This window comes from Marmota monax, unplaced genomic scaffold, assembly GCF_021218885.2.
Source record: "Marmota monax isolate L192 unplaced genomic scaffold, Marmota_monax_Labrador192_F-V1.1 WCK01_AAM20220418_F8-fsc00172, whole genome shotgun sequence".
In the NCBI taxonomy this organism is placed as follows: domain Eukaryota; kingdom Metazoa; phylum Chordata; class Mammalia; order Rodentia; family Sciuridae; genus Marmota; species Marmota monax.
Window position 1 is genome coordinate 473,542 of NW_026693633.1, and position 12,730 is coordinate 486,271.

At 35.3% G+C, this 12,730-nt stretch overlaps 1 protein-coding gene across 2 annotated transcripts in view; it reads right to left on the reverse strand.

The window, feature by feature from the left end:
• Positions 1–12,730, reverse strand: part of LOC124103218 (guanine nucleotide-binding protein G(q) subunit alpha) — a 287,047-nt gene that overhangs the window by 215,215 nt on the left and 59,102 nt on the right. The gene's annotated exons all lie outside the window — the stretch shown is intronic.

A 12,730-nucleotide genomic window follows, 5' to 3' on the forward strand; every position in this document is an offset into this window, starting at 1 on the left:
GGGAATGTGGGAAGAGCTGAGAAAGTAGTTTCAAACCCCAGAAGATTAATATCTTCCTTATAATATAATGATCTTTAACTTAGGAAGCCATACATCCTATAAGAAGATCTGTTCCTGGGACAGAATTGTAATTCTCTTGGATTAGTGTTGCTCAGTTATGGAGTCTCTCCTCAGCATTTTTTTTAACTTTTGTTTTAATTAGTTATACATGACAGTAGAACGCACTTTGATACATCATATATAATGGAGTATAATTTCTCATTCTGGTTGTACATGACGTAGAATCACATCAGTCATATAGTTCTGTATACCTAGGATAATAATGTCTGATTCATTCCACTATCCTTCCTACCCCAGTACCCCCCCTCCCCTCACTTCACTCCTCTCTACCTAATCTAATAATCTATAATAACTCTATTCTTCCCTAGGGCGCCCACCACTCCCCACATCATAAATTAGCATCTGCATATCAGAGAAAACATTCCACTTTTGGGTTTTGGAATTGGCTTATTTTGCTTAGCATGATATTCTCCAACTCTGTCCATTTACCAGCATTCTTAATTCTAGCTTTCAGCCTCTCTTCAATGAGGAATAGAAAACCTTTGGAAGGGGAAGGAGGGAAAATGCCTTCTCACCAAACTCAGCCCAAGGAAGAAAACTGAGTAAACTAAGCACTAGGGCATGGAAGTAAAAGGGTCCATCTCCTCTGCATATGCCATTTGTATTCAACTGTATTCCACTGAAGAGCTTGCACTGCTGGACCCCAGGGACCAGATTTATACAGTGGGTGTTAAGAGAATTCTGCTACACACTTCAAAAGCCCAGTTTCCTGTCTCATGTCCTGGAATGTAGGAAGAGTTGAGAAAGTAGTTTCAAACTCAAGAAGACTTGGGTAGGAGAATGCTGTAACTGCATGGTCTTACAAGAATCAATAAAACAGAAAAATGATACAAAAAGTCACACCCAGGGAGGTATCATTTTTTCTAGGTTTTGAACTAGGAATGTGACCAAATGGCCTAGATGGATTCAAAAAAAAGGAACTGCATTGAGTATCACTCACGTGATATGAGATACCACTGGAAGGAGTACTCAGAATAAAGATGACAGCTGACCAAGTAGCCTCATTTGACAGTATTGGTGAGGACATAATGGCAGAGATAAATGCTGGTAGTATAAAATCAAAATAATTGTAGTATCTACAATACTATAATTGCCCCATCCCAGTGGGCATGCAACATGTAACTATTTGCACTAGGCATGGAAAGGGACACAATCACTCTTGCATGGAAGCAATTAATAAGAAGCAAATGCTCAGGACAGCAGTAGAGCACAGGGAATTCGCCTGTTCTTTTCCAACTAGGTCAGGTTCACAGAGGCAGTGGGGTTTCATGGGCAACCGGAGTGAAAGAAAGGACAAATACCTACAAGCTACAGAGGCAGGGAAGGAAGAGGTGTAGGCACCAGGGAGACTATCTTATTTAATATGACTTTCAGCTGGCCACTAGCAATACAGAACAACAAGGAACAGTATCATCCTATACTATGGGAGTAGAAGACTGCGAGCTCAGTGGCCAAGTGCAATCAGAATGAGGCAGGGAAGTATATGTTTAGACAGATGCTTGTTAGTTACCACCTAAATGTTTCTGTGGGTACTTTGCCTATGTGATACATCCATCTCGTGGCATCTTAACATTGAGTAGCATCTTAAAGCCACATTTTAAATGGCAGTCATTTTTTTTTTCTTATAAGATCAAATACTGTATTATTTTTCTGTGAATCTTTAGAAATTTTGTAACATGAACCTTCTCTTTATAAAGGCAATGTGGATAAATTAACACTTTTGAACATCAGTTTCCTCATCTTTATAACAGGAATAGTAGAATAGTTATTATCAGATAAACTTATTGGGAGGGTTAAAACCACAAATACTATATTTAGTTTGGTTTCTGGAACATAGTAAATTATCAGTAAAAGTTGTCTGCTGCTACTTATTTTTCATTATTTTTAAAGATTTCTTCAAGGACCAGAACTTAAAACTCTATAAATCAATCTACTTTTTCCAAAAATCAGTTTGGGGTTGTGTCTCTATTGTATCCTATTGCCAATACAGAGAGAATAAAGATTAGTTTTTTTTTTTTAATTACCAAATAAAACTAGAAAAGTACATCTATAGCTCCAAGCCAAAAAACACAGTGCTACAAGAACAATAAATGACTTTCTGATTGTGAAATACTGTAAATTGCTTTGGCCTATTTGTTAATGTGGAAAATTTAGGACTTCCTTTGGAGGTTAAGGAATTGACAAAATGTAAGAATGATTATATGTATGAATGACTAAAATTTTTAAAGAAATCAAGTAAGGTGAGAATATTTGCACCGTTAGGCATACAGTTTTTAACTGGGTCATCATTTCATGACCAAGATGTCTGTCACTAAGGTCCTCTCAGGTCAGTCTCAATCTAATGCCATTAACAACCAGGCAAGTCAAGCAAATGCAGGAAGCCATGAATGCAGTGCATGACAACCGGAAGCACTAGGAACTGTCGCTGATAAAATGCAATGAGGAAGGAGACCACCAGCTATGCTAAACAAAATACGCACACAGACTGATTTCAATCCAAAGACTAACATTGTGCATTCACTGAAAAACCCCTCAGTTCTTTATTTACCCCCCATTTTCCAACTCAGAGGTACTCCAAAATGTGCTTAGTACTAAGATGGTTTGCAGAAAAGAGAAATAAGGAAAGAAATGAACACTTTATTGTGCATGTAATATAAACTTCCATGTCACTGTTTTTCCAAGGTGTGGTATATTTCAAAGGTGTGGTATACCTGAAGAATCATGCAGGGAGAGTCTCAGACAGTTCAATATTTAATGAGTTTGCCAAGTGATTCTTCACACTATATTCTTCTCTCTATAGTAATTCTTCAACACTCAATATTTTTTTCTCTCCTTCTAGTATATTTTAATTTGAAAAATTGAATTCCTTTGCCAGGTGTGGTGGTGCATGCCTGTAATGTCAGGCTGAAGCAGAAGGATTGTGAGTTCAAAACCAGCCTCAGCAACTTAGAGAGGCACTAAGCAACTTAGTGAGACCCTGTCTCTCAATCAAAAATATAAAAGGGCTGGAGATATGGCTCAGTTGTTAAGCACCCCTGGGTTCAATCCCTGGTACCAAAAAAAAAAAAAAAAAAAAAAAAAATCAAATGGTTTTACAATTATTAGTTCTTTTAATCTTGTTTCTATACACAGCTTTTATATTTTAATTCACACTTACAAATAATGTAAAATTTATTTATCTCCACAAAATACAAATATATCTTTAGATAAAAACAGACTGTCATTGTGTGGATTAAATGTAAGGTGTCCCCCAAAAGCTCATGTGTGAGACAATACAAGAGGGTTTAGGAGGTGAAATGATTGGGTTAGACAGCTTTAATATAATCAGTGAATTAATCCCTTTGTAGGGATTAATTGAGGTGGTAACTATAGGTAGGTAGGGTGTGGCTGAAGGAGGTGAGTCACTGAGAGTATGCGTATGGAGTTTATATTTTGTCCCTGGTAAGGACAGTATCAGAGTGTCTGTCTGTCTCCCCCCCTCCTTTTTTCTCTATTCTTTCTTGTCAGGTCTTTTTGTCACAGCAGTGAAAAAGCTGACTAAAACTCTATAACTCCAGATTTTACAGAAATAATTCTGCAGATAAATTTTCTACACTATCATTTGCAAATTTTAATGTGCATGAAAGCAGCAGGTTTTTGAGGAAATAGCACAAGTTCAGTTTTGAATATTTTCATCAAAACATTTAGGACAGTATATTTTTGTGTGTACTGCTTTGTATTTCTATAATTATCAAAATAATTTTTTATTTTCCTATGCTGTACATTTAACATTTTAAAATTATTCAAAAGAAAATCTTTTTAGAAAAAGGAGCCTCTCTATAATTAAATGCTGAAGATAAATCTAACTTCTCCACAGCAAATTTTTAGAAACTAAGGATTTCATGATTAAGACTCAAAGAATATACACAATTCTGAAAATCGTGTATGTTCAACCACCACCACGTGACCTTCGACTGTAAAACCTGAAGAGTGGGAGCTAAGTGAGATCTGATGTATTGCCTGCAAATCCAAAATCACGACAAAGGTTGTTAATAAGTGGATTCCTTGCCTCTTTATTCAACATCATTTATTTTCTTTTTTATTAATGTAGGCATAACACTGAGCTTATTCATTCCATTGGAATGTAATAACTATCTTTAGCCTTCTTGACATTACAGAATATATGAGCTTTAGTTGTTTGTTAGGGTTTTTTTTTTTTTTTAGACATTGATGAACCTTATTTTATTCATTTATTTTTATATGCAGTGCTGAGAATCGAACCCAGTGCCTCACACATGCACCACAACCCAGCCTCCAAGAGCTTTTTTAGGAACACTTAATTACATCTAACATGCTCTATGGAATCATCACGCTTTCTTTGGAAATCTTTCTTTACCTTCATTTTCTCTACCCCTTTTATTTCCCTCTCTTCCAAGGCCCTCATAAAAGCAAGAGCTTAATCAAGCATGGTGACATAGACCTGTAATCCCAGCTATTCAGGAGGATGAGTTGTAAACTCAAGGCCAGCCTGGGTAAGTTAACAAGACAATGTGTCTAAATAAAATTTAAAAGAATACTGCAGATGTAGCTCAGTGGTTGAGCCTAGCATGTGTAAAGCTCTGGTTTCAATCCCCAGCACTAGGGAGGAAAAAAAAAAGAGAGGGTGAGAGTTGGGGTGGGGATGACAAAAGGTTTGATAGTTACAACAGACATCCCTTTCTTTTCCTACTTCAAGTTCCAAATTTCTCTTAATACCTTTGGTTTGATTATTCTAAGAAAGAAATTTGAATACATTTGAATAAAATTTTCCAATGTTTTAAAACATACTTGTTTTTTTCAGGTATGGTGAAGCCAACAGATCCGTAAATGAATGCCACTGAATAGATGGTTTGTGATTCTTAGCTCCCAAAAGGAAAGGGCATGCCACACCAGGAAGCACCAGTCCACCCAGGATTCAGGAGTAAGGGGAAAGCATGGGCCAGAGCCTTAAACGTGGTTTTCTCAGTAAGAAATGGGGTTGGCAGAGTAGGATAAAGCAGAATTGGCTAAACAATTTCAATGGGTTCTAGGGTACAGGGATTATCCTTGGTTGTTGAGAATCTGGCCCTAGGATAATGTTGTAGCAGGTAGTGAATGATTCAAACTGCAAGAGTTTTCACAGAGGTAGTTGGTGGGTAGGGACTCTGGATAGTTGGTACATATGAAAATTATTTTCACAGGGCAATTATTCACTAACTCTAGGAATTAACTAGGCCTGAGAGGAACTCCAGGATCAGCAAGACCCAAATGCCAAATACCCAAGAATTAAAAAAATATAGTTAATACAAAATATCATTTGTAGAAGATGGAGTAACCAAGCAAAATTAAGACTATAGAAAATCCATTGTCATTTGAGCCTATCACATGGTCAATCCCTTTTCACTAGCACTAGAACAAATAGAAAATAAGAAACTTAAGAGTTTACTTTTTTCCTGCATTCTGTATAACTAACTTTTAAATAAGAAGCTAATAATGAACAGAGAGCCACAAAATCATTTTGTACAAGCAACTATATGAGATCGTTCTCTGTGTGAAATAACTTCAATATATTTTATTATTTGAAAGTCACAGTCCAGATTCCAACAAACAGAAGGACAATTTAAATTGCTCTTCTCTTTAAAAGTAATGTCTGGTAATATTTTTCATATGTAAAATCAAAATGATAAAAGTAAATACTTTTTAAAATCTAATTGATTTTTCTAGAGTTTGAATTTATATTAATTCACTTCAACAATGGAAAATAACTTTAAAAAAAAATCAAATGAAAACATGTTTTAAGATGTTTTTAAAATGTTTTAAACATGTTTTAAAATGTCAACTGTTTAAAGACATCAGACAATAGGCAGCACAGGGATACAAGTAAATCTATGACTGCCCTCAAATAACCTCCTGGAAGTAGTTCTGCAAACATGGCCAGGAAGATCCCAAACAAAATCCAGTGCTAAGGCTGACTCTAGTTGGTTGAGAAAACACATGGGAAGTTCAGGAAAGATGAAAGGCCCAAATCTGCAAGACACAATGTTGCAAGTAGAGAGCTACCCACGAATTTGCAGGAAACACACTTGAATCTTCAGCTGAATAATGATCTAGGAAGAGTGGGATGAAAACTCAAGAAGTCTTGGGAAAGAAACCTGGGAAAGCAAAGTCTAAGCAATCCCCAAGTATCATACAGTTCATGTCCCCACCAGTCAAAAAAGTCACTGAAGCCAGGCACAATGGCGCACACCTATAATTCCAGGGGCTCAGGAGGCTGAGACAGGAGGATCATGAGTTCAAAGCTAGCCTCAGCAACAGTGCGGCACTAAACAACTCAGTGAGACTCTCTCTTAAATAAAATATAAAACAGGGCTGGGGATGTAGTTCAGTGGACAAGTGCCCAGAGTTCAATTCCCAGTACTTCCCGTCCTCCCCCACAAACACACACAAAAAGTCACTGAGTTTTCAGAAAGGTGTCCCCACAGTGAAGTTTAAGTAACCATAGAATAGAAACTGCCCTAAACTCACCCTAACAAATGTCTAAAAATGGTCAAATTGATTCCAAGTCCTAATTAATGGATCAACAAGGTTCATCACTATTTAAAGAAATCCAAAAAACCCAGCAACCAAGAATACCTGACATCCTACTGAAAACTACTAGGCAAATAAGGAAATGAGAAAAGATAACAATGAGGAACCTCAATAAAATTAGACACCCCCCAAAACAAACAAAGGAAGAAAAAGATGTTGGAATTAGCAGACAGATTGTTTTTTAAAAAGCTATACTAATTATTTTCTACCAGCCCAAGAATGTAAAGGAAAACATGAACATGAAGACAACAGGAAGGAATATATATATTAAAAAAAAGACCCAAGTGGAATTTTCTAATGATTAAAAATACAATATCCAAAGCAAAGAGTACAACAGATAGAAATAAGAGCAGATAAGACCAATAAGAAAACATTATGTGATTCTGAAGACACAGCAGCAGAAATTATCAAAATTGAGGCCCACAGAGAATAAAATGACTGGAAAAAAACAATCTCAATGATTGTGGAACCAATGTCAAGCTATTTAGCACACTGGGGATCTGAAACCTGAAAGAGGAGAAAAAGCAACATAAAAAGAAAATATTTTAAGAAATAACATGTGAAATCTTCCCAAACTAATTACACTATAATACCACTGCTTTAAGAACCTCAACACACATTAAGCAGAAGAAAATCAAAAAAGGTAGTTAATACTCACAAGGCTGAAAAACAATGATAACAAGAAAATCCTAAAAGCAGCCAGAAGATATATGATATAGAAACCCAAAAATTGCTGCTTATAAGAAATATTTTAAATACGAAAATGGTTTAAAAGTGAAAGGACAGAAAAAGACACATCATGCTAACACTAATACTCAAAAGAAAACTAATATCAGAGTGGATTATAATAGAAATATTATCAATATCATCTCATAAAGAATCAACTTATCAAAAGGATATAACAATTGTAAATGTTTATTTACCTAATAGCAGAGCTTCAAAATATAACAAACAAACAATAATAGAAAGGCAAATAAAAATAGATGAGACCACAACTATACTCAGAGATTTCAACATCCCTTTCTCAATACTTATTAGCTCAAATAGAAAACATCAAAGATATAGAAGAACTGAACACTATTAACTACTCTACCTGACATTTAGAGTACTTCTCCCAATGACAAAACAATTATAATAATTTTCAACTGCACAAGAAATATTAATCAAGACAGACCATCTTCTGGACTATAAAACCAGTCTCAATGTTTAAAAAGATTCAGAGAAAATAAGCCCTTTGACTATAATGGAATTAGAAATCAATAACAGAAAGATATCTAGAAAAATCTTCAAATATTTGCAAACTAAAAAATAAAATTCTAAATAACACATGAAAAAACAAAAGGGGAAATACAAAGTTTTAAGGAACTGAATAATAATGAAAATATACCATATTAAATGTGGGATGTTATTAAAAGAGTACTTACAGGGAAATTTAGAATACTAAGTACCTTTTATAAAAAGACAGAAAAGTCTCAAATTAATACCCCATTTTTACCTTAAGGAACTAAATAAAGAGCAAATTAATGCATAGGAGAAAGGGAATCTAGAAGATCAGAGCAGAAATCAATAATTTACCACTTAAAATAATGATAAAATCATGTTGATCTCAACAGACATAGAAGCAGCATTTTAAAAGATCCTACATGCCTTCCTCCTTTAAAAAAAGAAAAAGCCAGCAAACTAGGATTATAAGGGGACATTCTCAAACTAATGAAGACTGTCTATATAAAACATTATACTTACTGGGAAAGACTGAATGCTTTCATTCTGAGATTGAGAATAAAATGAAGATATGCTCTCTTATTTCTTCTACTAACAAAAAAAAGTTCTGGAAGTTCAAGTCAATGTAATAAGAAAAGAAATGTAAATCCATATTAGAAAGAAAGAATTTATTCACAGATGACACAATCATCTGTATGGAAAAATATGTGTTAAAGACTAATAATTGCTAAGACATCCCCTCTTCCTATATTGATTTGCAGAGTTAAATAAATCACATCAAAATTCCAGTGGACTCTATTGTAGAAATTGATAATTTTCAATAAAATTCATTGGGAAATGAAATTTAAAAAAATGGAAAACTCAAAATGATTCTGGGGGAAAAAAAGTTGGAGGCTAACATATGATCTTAAGACATTTTAAAAACTACAATGGGGGGCCTGGGGTTGTGGCTCAGTGGTAGAGCGCTTGCCTAGCACACATGAGGCACTGGGTTCGATCCCTAGCACCACATTAAAAAACCTAAATAAACAAAATAAAGGCATTAAAAAAAAAAAAACCTACAGTAGCCAGGGCTGGGGTTGTGGCTCAGTGGTAGAGCACTTGCCTAGCATGTGTGAGGTACTGGGTTCAATTCTCAACCACACATATAAATAAATAAAGGTCCATTGACAATTAAAAACAATATTAAAAAAAAAACAAACCTACAATAGCCAGGTGCCGTGGTGCACCAGTGGCTCAAGAGACTAAGGCAAGAGGATTGTGAGTTCAAAGCCAATCTCAGCAACTTAGGGAGGCCCTAAGTAACTCAGTGAGACCCTTGGGGGTCTGGGGCTGTAGCTCAGAGGCAGAGCGCTTCCCTAGCATGCGTGAGGCACTGGGTTTGATTCTCAGCACCACATAAAAATAAACAAATAAAATAAAGGCTTTCTGTCAATTTACAACTACAAAAATTAAAAAAAAGGTTTGGGGACATGGCTCAGTGGTTAAGCGTCCCTATTCAATCCCTGGTTTAAAAATAATAATAATCAAGACTATAGTACCAACATCCAGATAAACAGATCCATGAAATAGGCTGAAAACAGACCTAGACATACACACACACATAATGACAACTGATTATTAACAAAACTTCAAAGACAAATCAGAGGAGAAAAGAGAGTCTTTTCAACAAATGGTACTGGAACTACTAGATATCGATATGCATAAAAAATAAACTGATATCATATCTCACATCATTCATAAAAATTAACTCAAGATTTTCTCCTATGCTTTTTTTTAAGTGTTATAGTTAGGAGTTTTACATTAGATACATTAGAAAACAAAAGAGAAAATCTTTGTGAATATAGATTAGGCAACAATTTCTTATGTAAGGTACCAAATGCATAGTTCATAAAAGAAAAAGTAAATAAACTGAATTGATTAAAAGTATTCAAAAGACGCTGTAAGAAAAATAAAAAGAAAACCACAGGCAAAGAGAAAAGATTTACAAACTATGTATCTAGACTTGTATCCATAAAATATTAAAAAGTCTTGAATCTCAATAATAAGAAAATAAGTAGGTTTGTGGCTCAGTGGTATAGCGCTTGCCTAGCACCATGAGGTACTGGGTTCAATCCCTAGCACCACATAAACAATACTATTATGTCCATCTACAACAAGAAAGAAAAGAAAAGAAAAAGGGAAGGGAAGGGAAGGGAAGGGAAGGGAAGGGAAGGGGCAAGTAAGAAAGAAACAGGCAAAAGATCTGCACACTTAACCAAAAACATTACACAGAGGGCGAATAATTAAACATAAAAACCTACAACAAATTAATCTCTATGGAAATACATATTAAAACTACAACAAAGTAAAATTTCCTACATATTAAAATGACCAAAAAAATGTTTTTAAAAACTGACCATACCAAATGCAGGAAGAATATGGAGCAATGGGAGCTCTCATACATAGTTACTGGGAGCATGAAACTTTGAAATTCACCATGGAAAACCAGTGGTAGTTTCTTAAGAAGTTAAATATATACTTATCATGTGTTCCAGGCATTCTGCTCTTAGGTATTCATTGAAGAGGGAAAATAAAGCATATGTACAAAGGATGACTTACAGATAAATGTTCATAGAAGCTTTTCTGTGTGTTGTAATCCAAAACTTGAACAATCTAAGTCTTCACCAATAAGTGAGTAAATAAAGAAAATGTTGTATTATCCAACAATAGACTATGTCTCAGCAAAATCAATACATACAACTGTATGGATGAGTCTCAAAATAATTTTACTGAGTTAAAAAAGGCACACAAAGGTGGACGTGCTCATGATCCCATAGGTGTGAAACCCCACCACATTCAAATTGGTTTGTAATGATGGGTGGGAACCAGATTGGTTTGGGTGAGTAACAAATGGGCAAAGTGACTTTGGTTTTGACATTCATTATCTTGGTAGTGATTTCATGGGTACAAATAAATGACAAAATATCAAATTCCACATGCTAAATGTGTGCAGCTTCCTTTACAACAATTACATCTGGAAAAAGTTATTGCTACAGCAAGTTATTACAATAACAATAAACTGTAAAGTTCTACCTAAATTAATTTTATTGACATTTTATTACCTGTAAGCAGAATATTTCACCACATACTTTTTTATTTAAAATAGAATTTTACAAAGTTGAAAAGCACACTTCAAACTTGTTAAGGGTTAATTATGGTCCCCCAAAGGAGTAAAATTCTTTCCTTGAGTTTGGTTTACTACAGTCATGCCTCTCTAGAGCAGAGACAATGAATCTTATTACTAGTCAAAACTTCATCCAATGGAAATATGGCATTAATAAACATTAAAACCAAGTTTATTCATCATAATGTCAGGAAATTCAATACTAAGAAACCTATAAGGAGAAGGAGGTAATGGATTTGGTGATAATAATGACATTCAGCATGTGACTACCAAATTGCTTCTTGAAATGACATTTTTTTAAGTACTACTCCTTTGCACAGGATGTGGAGTGTAGACCCCACCATCTTCCCCTCAATAGCTTCAGTTCCTGCTCAATATCTGAATGTGCAGAGGTCAAAGGCCTTTTCCTTTGGTGGAGGTGTCTGCCCGGCCCACTGCCTCTGCCATGGTCAACTTCAACTCCTGCTTCCAGTCTTTTGTTGTCCTAGATATGGGCCACCCCTCTTTCCAAAAAAAAAAAAAAAAAAAAAAAAACAATTGCTAGCAGAAACTCATTCTTCATCATCCTCCCCATATGCCTGTCTGTTTCAGTTCTTTTAAAAATTTCTTCTGCTTTTCAAAACTTGAACTTTTACGTTCATGGGAAATCCAAAGCAAAGGTAAACCTTTTTTGTTTGTTTAAACCCTGATTACCTCTCAGGAAGGAGAACATCACAGTGATGTTGCAGAGTGGGAAAGTGCCTGGGGACCTGGTGCACTGACAGCCCTGGTGATATAACAATAGCTTCTCATGTGGGGTGAAAGATGCTTCTCCCCAGCTCAGATCCAACCCTGGTCACTTCACACCACCAAAAGCCTATGTCCCTGTGCTAAAGCTTTGGGTATTTTACATCATCTGCACAACTGTTAGGCTTCAGCCACATTCTATTCCTGGAACCAGCCCTTTCCATTAAAATCTAGCTTCTCATTTTGTTGGCAGATCTCCATTCCAGCCTTCTCTGTACTCAAACTGCCCTCTTTGACTGCTCAAAGTTTCCTCTTCTCAGCTACTCTTACACCTTGAAAGGAACAAAATACTGACCCATGCTATAACATGGATAAATGTTATGGATAAAACATTACAGTAAGTCAAGGAAGTCAGACACAAAGAGCCACATATTCTATGATTTCTTTTATATGCAAAGTCCAAAACAGACAGTTCATAGGCATAGAAAGTAGATTACTGGTTATCAAGGGACAAGAGGATAGAGAGGAATGGAGAGGGAACATGAGGATGAGTTCCATGAGTTCCTCTCAGAGATGCTGAAAATATTGTGGAATTTGCAGTGACGGCTACACAACTTGGAGAATATACTAACCACTGAATTGTGTACTTTACCTTTACTCTTTATAATTCAGTAATTAGTATTCTTTTAAAAACCACTGAGTTGCATACTTTAAAATGGAACATTTTATGTTATACAAATTATATCTCAATTTTTAGTTTTTAGAACTAAATCTGTAGAAAAATAGAAACAAAGACACCAACAATGTTGCTTGTAGTCTGACATATTATTTTAGGATCATTTCAGAAGAAATTAAGTCTGAACAGGCCAAATGAACCACTAAACTCAAAAAGTAAATTATAGTCCTCTTTCT